This window comes from Thermobia domestica, chromosome 6 (genome assembly GCF_964235325.1).
Source record: "Thermobia domestica chromosome 6, izTheDome1.hap1.1, whole genome shotgun sequence".
In the NCBI taxonomy this organism is placed as follows: Eukaryota; Metazoa; Arthropoda; class Insecta; order Zygentoma; family Lepismatidae; genus Thermobia; species Thermobia domestica.
In genome coordinates, this window is record NC_137459.1 from 194345368 (window position 1) to 194359210 (window position 13843).

The 13843-nt window shown below is 34.4% G+C and overlaps 1 protein-coding gene across 1 annotated transcript in view; it reads right to left on the minus strand.

The window, feature by feature from the left end:
• Nucleotides 1-13843, minus strand: part of LOC145687753 (uncharacterized) — an 810237-nt gene that overhangs the window by 93694 nt on the left and 702700 nt on the right. The gene's annotated exons all lie outside the window — the stretch shown is intronic.

A 13843-nucleotide genomic window follows, 5' to 3' on the forward strand; every position in this document is an offset into this window, starting at 1 on the left:
AATATCCTTGACTCCTAAAATTCACGACTACCGAGGTTAGCAATCAACTAGTTTTTTAGTATTCAAACACAGACCGCGTTTCTTTCATGTTTAAACACAGTGTTGTTATAATTATAATTATAATTATTATTTATTATTATTAATAATAATAATAAAAGTTGTACTAGTAGTAGTACTAGTATCATTGATAACCTATATTGTCTATGCAAGATACTTGAAGAGAATACTCGAAACTACAAACCAGATTTGGTTCGACTCGACCCGAATTCGAGTCGAGTTGGAGGAAATTTTTCGAATCGCGTTCAAAGATGTCTGTTTTTAGTCGAATCGAGTTTCAAAGAATACTCGCTCGTACTCACTCGTGCCCATCGTAGGATGACCACATTCTAACAATCGAAAAGTAGGACACAAGTATAATAGTACTGTATATGATATCTTACTGCGTCGGCAATACGCATATCATTATTTCAATTAATGTTAACCTTAAGTTAATGAACATTTTTGTTAAGAAGAAGCACTGAACAAAATTATTAAAGGAATTAAACACAACTCCAAATGCTTTGATGAATAACAAATTGGTTTATTTTATGAACGTACAGTCAAAGTTCGTGTTGGGCTAAATAATAATAATAATAATAATAATAATAATAATAATAATAATAATAATAATAATAATAATAATAATAATAATAATAATAATTTCGAAGCGTGGTATTATTTTAAGAAATGAAAGAAAATTTAGACCGGCACAAAGGAACTTCTATTTAACTTGGTTAGCATCACTGTCATAAGTTCAATAAGAAACCTTTCCTACTTTACCGATATCTCAACAAGGCCTTCTCAGTAAAAGCGATGTATTGTAAAAAATGGTTTGTTGATTGTTCTCCATCCCTAGTCTTCTGAGGAGTGTTAAAAAACACAGCGGTTCATCATTCAGGAAAAGAGTGTGTTTGATTCAAAATATTGTGAATAAAGAATGAAACATTAAGATATTGCAAATAAATTAACTCTGGACATTTCGCAGGACATTTTAAAGAAGAAGGATATTTCTCGATTTCCTAGACATCTTCGCAACACGCAGGACAGCTCTTTGAAAAACAGTACTGTACTGCGAAAATCAGTACGTCTGGTTACCCTAGCCCATCCCTACGAGTAACGCAGTATGGCATTTTAGCCAATGTTACCTTATATGAAAATATTCATAACTTATAGCTGTCAAGTAAAAATGTGTCCTTGCATTTACATAAAGCAATTCAGAAATGGCAATAATAATAATAATAATAATAATAATAATAATAATAATAATAATAATAATAATAATAAAAGCGATAGTAATAGTAGTACGGAAAATTGAAGTGATAACATTTGTTCACATATTCTAAGTTTCAGACCTAAAAGTAACGCGTTACTTTCGAAGTAAAGTAACAGTTACTTTTTGGGGGCAAGTAACGCGTTACATTTTAGGAAAAAGTAAAGTAACTTGTAACGCGTTACATTTTTACATGTAACTTACCCAAAACTGTCCATGGGAAAATTGTTCACTGCTCGGGCCAAGATTGTTTCTGACTGTCGACAGATGGATGCCGTTTATGGCAGACCTTTGCCTGAAGTACTGCCCAAAGTTTGTAGTCCAACGGGTTAAGATCCGGGCTGCTAGAAGGCCAATCAGTGGTAGAAATGAAGTGAGGGACGTTCCGCGCCAGCCAGTCCTAAGTTGGTTTCGCTGTGTGGCCTGGAGCGGAATCCTGTTGGAAGGTCCACCTTTCTCCAGGGAACATGGTAGCAGATAGTGGTTACACTATAGGTGTTAGCACTGTGTCCTGGTATACCTTGGCAGATGTTTTAACACCTTGTTCGCAAAAATACAGCTGGGTTGTGCTTGAGTAGCTCACTCCCCTCCAAACCATCACTGAGGCAGCATGATGTGTCGGGTGTCATCCAGAAGTCCTAAACGGCAGAACTCCTAAAAATATAGGCACTAGACCTGAATTTTAGTACTTCTGCAGTTTAGAACTTGTGGCACGGTATGATTTTTAGGATTTCTGCCGTTTAGGACTTGTGCCGCGATATGATTTTTAGGACTTCTGGCGTTTAGGACTTCTGCCTTTTAGGACTTGTGCCGTTTAGGTCTTGTGCCTTTTTCATTCACTTGCTTTAGTTCTGAAATTCGCCACCACCCCACGAAATTGCGACGATGCAGCAACTAGTTGGCAATAATGTCACGAACGTAGCTAATTCCAACAATAACAGCTATATTTGTACTACTAAGATTATTATTATCACTATCTGTTCTGCACTTATACGTGAATTACATAATACAACTTATTTCATTCTAAGAATTAATTACATAATTAGTTAAGAAATTCGTTTCTTTCGAATGGAGATACGAGAATCCCAAGACAAATTCCTAAAACAAAAATAAATAAATAAAAAATTGAAAAAATGTTTAAAAAGCATATTTTACCAGACTTCTGAAAGCAAGAAAACATTCAGAATTTCAATATATACTGTGTGGAGCGAATTTTATTAAGAGTAAGACAAAAATCCACCAAAGTTTACTTAATTAAGACAAAAGCTCACTAGACATTTCACGAGTGAACATTAAATACCAACGGTATACATAAAGAACGCAGTAGATTTAAAATTGAACAAAGAACATTTATTATGCAATACATTGGGTGACATTCATAAGTTCTAAACGGCACAAGTCCTAAAAATATAGGCACTAGACCTAAAGTTTAGGTCCTGTGCCATTTTTGCAGAAATTACTACATAGTCATTTAGGCGTGTAGCCTGCAATTTTTTCTAGGGGAGCTTGATTTTTATATATTAAAAGCAAATCAAAAGTTTATTTTCAGATTACGAAAGCTTCAATAAGACAATAAATTTATACATATTACACATGTACATAAATACATAATATTATTGTATTTCCAGTTACTTCCTTTTTGAAACCTGGACCTTGACAGAGCGTAAATGTAAAACCACAGCTTGTGGGAAATGTACGAATAAGTTAGTTATAAGAAATCGGAAACTGTTCATGGAAGTCCATTTGTTTGACTGTATTTATCTTCTGTACTCTTATATAAAAGAGTAAAGATGAGTGATTTTTGGGCAAACTACTACAAGTAGAGTCGATAAATTTTAGTTATAAAATATAATTTTCTTATAAAAGCAGTACATAAGAAAGAATTTTTGGAAATAAGTATCGTAAAAAGGGTGGGGTAAGATTTTTTTAAAGGGTAGTGTATCTCGCAAGTTTCTAAAGCTAGTAAAATAAAACTTGGCATATAAGCTTTCCTATTAAAAAAAACTGAAAATTGAAAATTAAAAATTGAACACATAAAAGGGAAAGAGCAAAGGGAGCACATTTTTTTATGTTCGATTTCCCCATTACTTACTCAGAAAATATGTAAATAAATTAAGGAAGGATTTGTTTAAGCTAGATGCGTGAAACTCGGCATTTGAACTTTTAACTAAAAGTAATAAAATACTATATGTTTCAGCGTCTTGAAAATTACACTTCTAAGCGAAAGGAGGGTCAGTTTCTATAATATTAAAATATCCCACTGCTTATGAGATTTGGGCAGAAAACTCTTTTTCCTTTAGGCCTCGGTTCATCCAGTTAAGCAAACGAGAGTACAAAGTGGCTGATTAATTAGGTTCTTTTAATTATTTTAACATGTTGAAGTAGTTTAATTCTTTTAAAACTGTATTCTTTCACATTCTATTATAAACATATTTCATTTGCTGTAATTATTAAACACGTTTAATAAACATAAAACAGACTAACCTCCGGTCCCGGCCAGAATATGTTTTTGGTGTTAAGCCATCATTTGCCGTCCGTAACATAACCTTTGATTTAAACTTCACGTACTATCAAGACTCAAGTCTCAGAAATGTAGCATATATGAAATATACTACTTCTACTACTACTACTATACTACTACTACTACTACTACTACTAAATATTAATAACAATAATAATAATAATAATAATAATATGTACTTCTGAAATACATATGTATCTATGTGTTATTAATTCTTTCATAATCTTGAAAGAAACTTTTGATTTGTTTTTAGTTTGTAAAAATGAAGGCCCTCTAGAAAAACTTGCTGGCTATACCCTGAATGACTATGTATTGGTTTCTGTACACGTATTGTGTTATCACTTACTAGTCTAGTGTTATTTTTAGAACAAGACAATGGTTCTTGTCTTGGAATATTACTAGTTTGGTTTGGTAGTACAGTGATAGAGTGTGACCTATGATTTTATTTCCCTGTAGGGTATGCTATCTGCAATGCAATAAACTGTATATGCTTCTTCTTCCTAACAAGGCTGGGCGATAAGCCCCTGCAATTCCATTACAAATAAGGACGATATTATTTTATAAACTACTTGGTGAACCTTTGTTAATATAACGCTATTAGTTCTTACAACCTTTTGTTAATCTTATTTAACAATTGCAAAATGGAATAAGAGAGAAAATATATAATGATGATGATAGTTTATTTACATAAGGTATACATACAACAAAAGGGAATCTGTTGGTCACTACTGTGTATCTGCTAAACCAGGGTCAAACTCTGTGTGTCACAAAGGTTAGTTTAACAGAGTTTAAAATAATAATAGATATTTTGTTTGACTTACAAAGATTATCATATTAGCAAAATGATTTGAAATAACACGCCAGACATAGGATAAGCCTTGGGCTATATCGCTTAGAATTGTTTTAAGAGTAAATATATCATTTATGCATTAAATTTCATTACTGGCTACTTACACGTTTCGGCCTCGTATTGGAAGTCAGCTTCTCGTGTTCTTTTCATATTCCACGATAACTGTTTTAATTGTACACTCCGCCAAATTACCTTTCCGACCTTACAATACTTTCTTGGAAAACTTCGGCTAACATATATCACCAGACGTTTCGAAAACCGACATCCTTTACTTCAGGATACAATGCGTTATTTAGATCTTCACCCAACACCTCACCGTTACTATCATTCTCCACTTTCGCTCCTATACTCTACCACCGTTAGATCCCTCTTTACTTATCATCGCCGATTACGTCATTCATGAACATCTTCCTCTCATTCGCCCATCATTTCCAGCACAGTGATTACCATTATTTACTAACATGGGACTCATTCATTTTCATCATTGAATAGAGCAGCCTCTAGGCTAAAGATAAGCTCATTTGTCTAACTAATATCACCCACGTGTTGTCCTGTGTATGCATCTCGAAAAATCATTCACGCCCATTACTATATCATACGTATCGTGCATTCTATACCTAATCCTTCGTTATGATCATTAATGTTCTTTCCTTATAATATACTGCCTGATTATTTTCTTATTTATCTTCTTACTAATAACAATCATATATATGTAAAGTAACTTGGCTTCAGTTATCGCATCCTTATTGGTATGCAACCGTGCACATCACATTGCATCAGTTTGAGGGAATATTATTGATGAATTGGCAATGGCTTTCATGTTCTTGACGCTAATCCTTACATTTCCGACGATTTGAACTCACGTTTACTGAGTATGAGTGCATTCTGGGGATTTTTCGTAAAGTGTTTCCACACATTTGAATCACCCTGCTTCACTGTTATGCTCTACCGACACTGCAGATGTCTTTCTAGAGCATTTGAGTACAAATTCGCTATACTTAATACTCAGAACATCACTGTTGTCCGGCATCCATACCTGGCGATTATGCAACCACACACAACGGGCATGGTGTCCGCCATTTTATATTTGTTCCAGATATCGACTTAATACAAACGAATTATTGTTACCTGGTACAAGCCTATCAATTCATATCCATTTAGACCAAGTTTCACTTGGAAGATTATCCGGGACTCCCTACGTTCCTTTAGGGAACCCTTGCGCGTGCATGGTAGGATTGTGAAACATGCAAAATTCAATGGAGCAGGTATGACTTCTTCAGTGAATTTTTTACCCGCCCTCTTTATGTTGATTAGTTTCCGAACTATTGGCGTCCGAAACTCATTTTTCCACGCTTTGTAGATCTGAAACTATGTCCGATAGCCGAAAGTTCAAGAGAACTTTTTTTCTTGTCTCAGTGGCAGGAGTCACCTCTCAAGAGTTGTAACACTTATTTTGCAACACTCGATATCTATCTATCTATCTATATCTATATCTATCTATCTATCTATCTATCTATCTATCTATATATCTATATATATATATATATATATATATATATATATATATATATATATAGTAAGTAAAGATCTAAGGGTTTACTTGTCCCTACCATAAATCCTTCATTGTAACCAGATTCCGGCGTTGCCGCTCTAACTCAGGTAGAACTGTATAAAGCTCTCAGTATGGCTAACCCCATTACGGTTATCATAGTAGCCCGAGCCCGTGCAGACCTATAAACACATTACCCCACAGAAATGAGTGCCATAAGTCCATGCCTTCTAAAGGCTGTTGCGCCATGAATTTAGTTATCATTATTATTATTGCTAATATTAATATGTAATATTAGTAATAGGCTTAATAAAGATTCTGCCTGTTTATGTGCTCTGCTTGTAAGTATATTATTTCTAACTTTAAGATATAGTTATAGAGGTCATTATATAATTGATCAGTTTCTTTCTAATGTGATTCGTCACGTATATAAAAACTGGACAAACTACAAATTAGGATACTATACACAGGAAATTAATAATGATAGCTTTATTACTCAGATATTAACCTGCATACATTAATACATATGAGATTTAGATACTTAATAGAATGCTTTTTAATCATTTCTTTCTTTAAAAATAAAGTTTTAAATTGTCATTATAGACAGATGGCCTGTCGAATATTATTATTATTATTATTATTATTATTATTATTATTATTATTATAGGACAACAGTGATGGCTTATTGCTTGCAGTGCCCAGTAGTAGTTGTTTCCTTTCATCTTCTCAGTTAGAACTTCAGACTGCAGGTCAAAGTGAGCTTCATGGATCACCTGCAAATGCATCTAAGAAGATAGTGTAGAATCCTTCAGATGATCTCCTGAACATGTATGGTTCTATCCAAAATCTGGAACTAGAAAACTGACAGCTCGGAAAAGGAAGAGATGTGCTATTCTCACAGACACTCTAGAAAAAAGTACTTTCGAAATGAAAAAGAAGCATCTAAAAGCAACCGAAAACGTAAAATCATCAGCTGAGAAGAATTTATTCTCAAGTCGTCTGTTTGGTTTCTGAAGAACCGTACGAAGAACAGGATACAGAAGAAGACTAGGTACAGTGTTTATGTTGTGAGAAGTGGTCTCATTGGTCGTGTTCCGAGAGAAATCCGTACTACATCTGTATAGTTTATAGACATTGACTGCCACAGTGAAAATGAGTGAAGCGATGTTCAAGCTGTAGATTTGATAGCATTAAATTTCTGAATCAAGTCCGATTGTTGCAACTTACCCCAGATGATGTTGCAATTTACCCCATGGGTGGGGCAAGTGTCAACAGTCGGACTTAGTTCAAAAAGTGGATGCTATCAAAACTGCCGTTCGATGTTTTGCACTTCTCTTTTTATGGTATGTAGTTAAGGCATGTACCTTTTAGTACACTCAATATAGTTTTTATATCTATAATAATTTTCGAGTAAAAAAACAGACCTGAAAATTGTTGCAACTAGCCCCATCTTCCCCTACAATCACTTTTTCAAAAAAAAATGTATAAAGCCAGTAAAGCAATTAACATGTAGGTCTATTTTCGAAGATAATATAGGAATTTTTCGTGCTGCTAATTATTTATTTTTAAAAAATCAGATGCTGAAACCAATCGATATAGCGCAGTTTAAGCAATTCAGTTTGTTTTATTTAAAAAGAAAACTCTCTATTTACAAATTTGATTGTTCCTATGTATTAGAGCAGTCTTCGAAAAATCAGTGCCTATTGTATTTCTAAAATATAGCTGGAGCCGCGGTGGGTCAGTGGTAGAGCGTTCACCCCTGGTGCATGGGGTCTCGGGTTCAAACCCTGCTCCCGCCAAGTGAACTTTGTGGTCGATAAACGCCGTGTGCGTGGATATTCTCGGGGTTCTCCCGTTTCCTCCCACTTTCTTCATTCCACCATTTCATTCATTTCTCATAATCACCGTCTCCTTCAGCCTAACCGGCATAACCGTGGGACGTAAAACTCAAAGATTTCATTTCATTTTCTAAAATATAGCTGTATTGATTTATTGGTATATATTTACCTTCAGTTTGTTTGAGAGAAAATTATTACAAGAACTAAAAAGTGTTTCTCTAGTAAATACGTTTACATAGTTTAGCTATTGACGTTACTAAACAAATTTGGTTTTTTTAATACATAAAATGGCGCCCGTATATATATAGGGTGTAACTTAATTAATATAACAAACGTCGTTAGGTGATTCCTGACACCGAAATAAAACAAAAACTATACAACAACCTGGGTGTAACACCCGAAAATTTGTCGGAAAAATGTATAAACCGCCATAACTCATGAACAAAACGTCGGATTGAAGTCGGGCAAAAGAATGTCCATTGTTTTTAGTCGTAGATTCGATTAGTGTACAGTGACGATGCAAGGATGACTTCCAAAGAAACTGGAGTATTCCTTTGAGTATTTTATCAAACGTTGAATGAAGAAATGATCAATCAAGTACAAGATTTAACATTAAAAAATAATAGTGCATCGTTCAAGTTAGAAGAACACTCAGAATTCGAAAGAAAGAGAGATACACATGTGTGATTCATCTATTTTGTCTCAGTACATAATGACGTCTCGGAAGAAGATTTTAAATGGAACGAAGTCTTTAACGTATCACACTTATATCTTCTAGGCTAATGGTAACGGATGATAAATGAACGGCTTCCTGTCCAAGAGTGTGTGAAAAAGGAAAAATAACTTTGATCCAGATTAGGTTTAAAACGACTGTGCATAGGACAGTCAGGCGGCATGTAAATAAATATAACATCGAAAAATGCAAAGATCATATGTGATGAACGAGTGTACAAGGAATTCTCCACATGACCCAGGGATTCCAAATATTGTGTGAATAGATATGGGGCAAAAGTAAGCTGCATTAAACGGTTTCTTCCTCGTAATATGTAATTCCGTGGAATATGGTACTTCTGTGCACAGAAGCAACAAAAGTGGAGAAACAAGGGATGTTGTACACGTTGCATAACGATACCAAGAAGTGCGCTGGAATAGTATACTTGATTTATCCGTTAGATGAATCTTCTCCCAGGAATACTTTTGATGGCGTTTTCCCCTTCCTTCGAGTTGGCAAACCTCAACTTTTCCTTGAGCTATGAAAAACTTCATTGCTATTGTGAATATACCAAAATACTATCCTAGTGTAGACCACTTACATTTTGATTTTATCATTGCCGGAGAAATTTTCTCAAAGGAAGCTCGTTGAAAGTACATTTTAAAAAAAGGATAGTCTTTTTTCGACATTCTAATGTACATACCTTAGAGCTGTATGGAATACCTACACGGAGGAATACCTACGGAACTATCGTCCCTTGTGTGCCAATTGCGAGTGGCTTACAGAAGGCTGTCTTGAAGTTTTATTGTGGAATGGCTTCAGTTAGCATGGCTGAGTTGTAATAAGCATCTACGCAACTTGTGAGTGATATACATAGTCAGATGCTCTACTGTTACACGTGTAATTGCTGTATAACAGGATGGGAAATGTTGTGTTCAACGGTAGAGGGTTGTGTCCAGGTATTTAAGGTCGTGTAAAAGTGTAGACGTTGGTGTTTAAGTAAAATTGATTGTGTTAACCTGTACACGCCTGCGCGATGGAAGATTTCCCTGTCCACGAGCTGGCAGATATGCAACTCATTTATGGAGTAGCAAAGGGCAATAGCCCAGAAGTGAGGCGTTTATATCGTGACCGTCGCCCTCAAAAGAGAGTAACTTTCCTTGTATTTTTCCACGCCTCCATATTCGACTTCGAGAGAGGGGTCCTTTCGGTTTCTCGTACGTGAAATCGGAGGAAATAGCCCCATATGGACAGCTGAACTTGAAGACAGCGTACGTCGAATGATCAAAACCGTCTTGAAACTATCATGTGTATGGCGTAAAAACCCACATGCAACTCTAGTAAACGATCAGCAGCAGAAATTTGGTGTGGTGTGGTGGATAATTTTGTGGTAGGAACTTATTTATTATCGGTCTGCCTGTGTGGGAGTACGTATCTTTTATTTTTACGTAATTTTCTCCCAAAATTGATAGAACATGTGCCCTTGAAGATAAGACAGCAGATGTGATTTCAGTATGATAGTACACCTGCACATTTTGACAGGAATATGCAGACTTACCTAAATGAAACATTCCCAGATTGGGAGAGAAAAACCTGTGTTATGACAACCTCGTTCATTCTACCTCACGCTGCTTGATTTTTTATTTCGGGGATACGTATGAAACTCCGGCCACGACAGTCGAAGAACTTGTAGCTCGATGTAATATAGCTGCGGCAATCATCTACGAAATTTCAGATGTGCTTGATCACACGCGGAAAAATTTGCTTCGCCGATGTCATCTTTGCAATGCGGTCAACGGTCGACAATATCAGACTGTGAACTGTTATTCTTCATAGCTGTCTCGTGTACACATACTGCATTGCACAAATACTGTACAAGGTACCTCTGAGTATTTCAGTTATCCTACCTTCTCCGAAACAGAATAAATCGATAATTTGAAATTGTATTTCTTTCTTTCCTTGTGCAACACGCGCAAAACCTTGAGTATCGTCGAGTTTCATTCCTTCTGTACTCGTAGTTATTATCTTCCACGAATTTACGCATTACGGGGAGGAAATCCTTTAATCTAGCTTACTTTGGCTCAAATTATATTCACATAATTTGTGGAAATCACTGTTGTTATGTGAAGAATCCCTTATACTCTAGTTCATCGTACATGATCTTTTGCCCCTGACTGTCTTATGCACAGTCGTTATAAACCTACTCTGGATCAAAATTATTTTTTTCTCATTTTTACACACTCTTAAGTTGAACAGGAAGCCGTTGATTGATCATCCGTTACTATTGGCATAGAAGTTATAATTATGATAAGCTAAAGACTTCGTTTCATTTAAATTCTTCTTCCGAGTCCAGGAATCACCTCCAGACGTTCATTACATTAATGAAGTTACACACTATATATATAATGATAAAAAATAATACCGATATTAGTGTCGATGAAATAGTATTTGGAGTCACTCAGACGAACAGTAACACTCCCGATGCAGTTTAAATCCATACTCAGATTCCATTGCCCTTTATGCTCAAAATGAAACTATTCTCCCCGTGCGAAGAACGGGTATTCTGTTAATAATTTATTATTAAACATCACACCATAAAATACAAAGTGTATCACGTAATGTACACGTTATACTGTTACTTCTTAATGTATAAATGGAGGATGAAGGACTATTATTGGATCAAAAGATCCAATATATTTCAGACAATAAATTTCTTGTAGGCTTTATATCTGGAGAACAACATATAGTGTACCCAAACCTAAACTATGACTGAACTCAGTATGATGTGCTTAGTGCCTGAATAAAACGAAAGCTTGATTTAGAGGCCATTCAAAAATTCTGTTGCCCTTGATCCAAAAAATCTAATATATTTCATTCAATAAAAAAAAAAATCTTGTACGTCTTACATCTGAAGAACTACATATAGTGCAGCCAAACCAAAACTATCACTTAACTCAGCATGATGTGCTTATTCCGAAAGTAATACGAAACCTTGATTTAGGGACCGTCCAAACGTTTGTAGCCCCTGATCCAAAAAGTCCAATATATTTCATTCAATCAATAATTTTATTGTATGTCTTATATATGGAGAACTACATATAGTGTAACCCAACCCAAGATATCACTTAACTCAGTGAGATATGCTTATTGCGTAAAAAATATGAAAAGTCGATTTAGGGACCGTCCAAAAATTTTGTGGCCCGTTATAAAAAAAATCCAAAATATTTAATTAATCGAAATTTTTCTTGTACTCCTTATACCTGGAAAACTACATATCTGGAGAAAACTCGATTTAGAGACCGTTCGAATATTTTATGGTAACTGATCCAAAAATTAATATTAGCCAAGATCATAATACTTTGATCCATTTTTTAGATCATTCCTAAAATTCTTGTTTTTATCCAATCTTTCTTTTAAACAGTATCACTCTCTTTGTTCTCAATTTGAAATTTATCAAGCAATTATAAAGCATTGCTTATTATCCAATTTGTATTCGGTGTAGAGCTTCAATTTTCTCAAAGTTTCAAATAAGATAATAAAATATGATTTACTATCGGAATTCGTGTCAGGTATTATTATTACTTTTATTGGTGTTTTCCTTTCTTTCAATTGTTAAAACAAGAAACTACCTTGCACTGTCGTAAAATATGTGCTCTTTTCCAATAGCATAATAAGTGCTCATATAATTTTGAACTTTAAAATTAAGGATTGAATCAGTACAAGAAGTACAATTTGGATAACGAATGACTTACAATTGATGTTTAGTGGCGTACTGAAGTAAAGGGATTAAGGACTTTGAAACCCCCCTTGAGCAAGGTATTATGCAAAATTAAGCACGTTTATCATATTAGCACGTTTATATATATAAACACTTGATATATTTTATAAACTTGTGTTCCTAAAGCCCCTGAACCCCCTAAACATTTGCGTAGAGTACTGATTGTGTTTCTCTTATTATTTTAACCGTTTTATGCTTTGAACGAAATTTGAAGTGCAGGAACCCTGTGAAGGTGACCACCTTTACTATAAAAATTTCTTTAATGGTTCTTAGTTTTTCTTCAAAACAATCAATAACGAACGAAAAATAAATGATTGAGTTTGATTTTAAATCGAAATTTGAAATACCACCAAAAAGTTGGCCCACCCAACCTTATTTTGTAAATGACTCTTAATAATTTTCAAAACAAACTATTTCCTCTTCAAACCAATCAATAAGAAAGGAAAACATGTTATTAGCTTGAGTATTGAATCGATATTTAAAAGCAGAAAAAACAGTATGAAGTTGACCACCAAATGTATCCTGGAAATAGATATATTTTACTGGTTGTTTTGAAACAAGTGATTTTTTCTTCAAAATAAGCAAACCGCCCCGAAACAAATCACCTTCATCAACATTATTTCTTAATTATATTCTTATGTTTTTCGAATCAAATTACTTTTCTTCCAAACAAGCAACAACAAATCCATATCAAACGATTGATTTTGGTCTTGAATCGAAATTTGTAAGTAAAGGAATCAGATTGAATTTGATCACATTCTAAATTTATTTTGTAAATCTCTTTCTCTATTTTTTCGAAACAAGCGATTTGCTCTTAAAATCAACCAATAAGAAACGCTTGGCTTCGGTTTTGATTCGAGACTTTAAAGTGGAGCCAATATGAAATTCCATCACCCATTTCTCTTGAAAAGACTCTTAATGTTTTTCGAAACAGACTATTCTTTTTCAAAATAATTAGTAGCATACGCATATCAAACAATTGATTTTGATTTTCAATCAAAATTTTAAGTGGAGGAACAAGGGTAAATTTGGCCATATACCAACTTTATTTTGTAAACATCTCTTTATGTTTTAAGAAAGATACGATTTTTACTATTTTTCTTCAAAAAAGTCAATAACAAACGAAAAACAAACGATTGGCTTCCGATTTCAATTCGAAATTTGAAAGGAGGCAACTTAACATAGGTGCATTGCTTCGCTTAAAAAAAAAAAAATCCAAACGCAAATTCTAAGCCTACAGTTTTAAAATTGCAGTTACATGTACATACTTCAACTTAGTATACATA